This window comes from Myotis yumanensis, unplaced genomic scaffold (genome assembly GCF_028538775.1).
Source record: "Myotis yumanensis isolate MYYU_CA2020_CCGP unplaced genomic scaffold, mMyoYum1.0.hap1 SCAF_1, whole genome shotgun sequence".
Lineage (NCBI taxonomy): Eukaryota > Metazoa > Chordata > Mammalia > Chiroptera > Vespertilionidae > Myotis > Myotis yumanensis.
This window is the reverse complement of record NW_027223752.1, coordinates 161612648-161615086: the sequence shown is the minus strand read 5'-3', so window position 1 is coordinate 161615086 and position 2439 is coordinate 161612648. Positions and strand designations below refer to the sequence as shown.

Here is a 2439-nt window from a genome sequence, read left to right as displayed (position 1 = left end):
GTAATGTGCAAATTAAACACAGTGAGATATTACTATACACCTCGTAAGACACTTAAAATAAAAAGGAGTTGTGGGAGTAGAAAAAAATTTCCCACATGTCTAAATTATTCTGGCTGGGTACTCATCAAATTAACAAGAGGAAATGTCCAAAATTTATTACATGTGTATATATATATATATGGGTTCTATAAGAATTTGAGACCCCAGGAGGTAGGCAGGGGTCTGGAATTTCAAAGGGATAAAAGGGAAAGCAGGCAATTCACAGGTAGATGAAAAAGAGCAAACATGTGATAAACAAATTTTTGCGTGGCCACCCAGAAACAATGGGGCTCAGACGAGGGTCCCACAAACAGGCTTTGTTAGATGTTCTCCCTGTCTGCCACGCACAGTCCACATATGCTCAGGTGAATGTGCCTGAAACAGGTCTGTATTCCTTTAGGCAGATGAAAGGAGAGGGCCAAAGGTTCTTTCTGAGTCATTTTTATAAGCAGCTTAAAATCAATATCCCAAAAGGCCTCTTTTGGGGTGGCAAAACTTTGTCCCCTCATAGTCATGATGCCAAATGCTGGGGAGGATGTAGCTTTCTTTTTTTTTTTTTCTCCTGTATTCCCCCATTCAATCTTGTCTTCCACAATCAGACAGTCAGAAAGGGTAAGGATACTTTTCTCTTGCATCTGTACTGGAAAGGATGTAGCTTTCTCATTCAGTGCTGGTGGGAATGGATAGGGTATGGAAGTTTCATATAACACAAACATATACTAATACCCCCAATAACCCAGCAATGGACTTTTGGGCATTTATCCCAGAGAAATAAAAATTGGTATGTACAAAAAGCTGCCCATGGTTGCTCAGAGCTGCTTCCTTTATAACAGCAAAAAAAAAAAAACTGGACACAATCCAAATTTTCCTCAGTGGTGAAAGGTTATGTTATTGGTGGGGTGCTCTCTGCATCCCCACCTGTTACCAGTGGAAGTGGAGTTCTTACAATGTCACAAGGAAAGGAATTCACCAATGTTATCCAAGAATTGAGCAGGTGGATTTTATCCATTGCTAGGAGAGGTGGGGTTCTTATGATGTCTTGAGGATTTTCTAAGACTTTAAAATCACTCACATGGGAGAGTGAGTGATTTTTATCTGTGTGAAGTTATATCCCTCAGTTTCGAAAGTCCCATATCCCTTAATCCAGTCTTGGAAAAGGTGCAGTTGGGGTTTCAGTAGAGCTGGAAGCAAAGCCAGTGTCCAAAGTTCCTGTTCCATGGTGGACTTGAATCTGATGTAGCATCAGGCTAGTCACAGTCCATTAGTCCACTAATGGGGTCCACAGGGCTGTAGGCCATATGGGCAAGTGTAGCGTGTGAGAGCACACCCCTACAACAAGAGTCCCAAGAGAGCAAGAGGGCCAAGAGAGGGACCTTCCTTTGTTCAGGAGCTTATGTGTCTCAAATTTGAGCCCTGGCAGTGAGCACACCTATTCTGGCCAATAACCTGCTCCCAGGTGTGACTGACAAGTAGTCACCTTGCCTTTGTCATTTAGACCTTACTGGGCATGTGTCTAATCTTTCTTTGTCCAGTCCTTTCCCCCAAGATCTGTGGGGAGCAAACCTAAAGAGTGTTAAACTTCAGCTTTCTGACACAAATGGAATGCCTCTATTATCTGGCCTTCCTTTTGCCCCTTTCCTGATAATTAATAACTGGGTTAATGACAACAGTACCACTGAGACTCACATGGGAGATGAGTAATCTTTATTTCTATGGACTTAAACCCCTGGGTTTCCAATGTCCTATTTCCCTCTGTCCTGACATGGAAAAGGTCCAATTTTGTATTAAGGCCACTTCCCAGTGTCTTTACTCCATAATAAAGTCCAGTACAGCATTTGGCTAACTTAACTTGTGTTCCCAGCTGTTGTCCATTGCGTGTGGAATCCACATGGCCATGGGTCATGCTGTTGCTTACAGCCACATGGCAGGTGAGTGTGGTTCATGGAGCAAGAGAGAGAGAGAACTCTTTGGGCATTATAACCGGGAGCTTAACCTATTAACCTTTCAAGATTCCCCATGCTTGCAGTGGCTTCACCCCCTTAGATAATTATGTTATTCCCAGGCTAGATTGACAGGCAAGTGCCTTCCCTATGTCACCCCAACTTCACTGTGTATGTGCCCATCTCTCCTTTGTTTGACTCCTTCCCCCAATGATCTGTAGGAGCTAGACTGGTGGTTCCCTGGGGAGTGTGAAGCTGTAGCTTCCTGGTGAAACTGCCCAGATGAGCATGCTTATAATTTCTGGCCTCCCCTTTGCTCTCTTTCTATCCTAACATATAAAAACCCAGGGTCCGTAATGTCCAAAATGACCAAAGGCTCGACTGACAGTCAACCCTGCAGTCAGTGCTGGGCCGTGGCGACCCAGCACTGACTGCCACTGCTGTGGGCACAGCGACCCAG

At 44.2% G+C, this 2439-nt stretch overlaps 1 pseudogene; it reads right to left on the bottom strand.

Annotated features, from left to right (window-relative positions):
- Positions 1-599: 599 nt before the first annotated feature.
- On the bottom strand, positions 600-712 carry LOC139001357 (small nucleolar RNA SNORA31; annotated as a pseudogene).
- Positions 713-2439: the final 1727 nt, after the last annotated feature.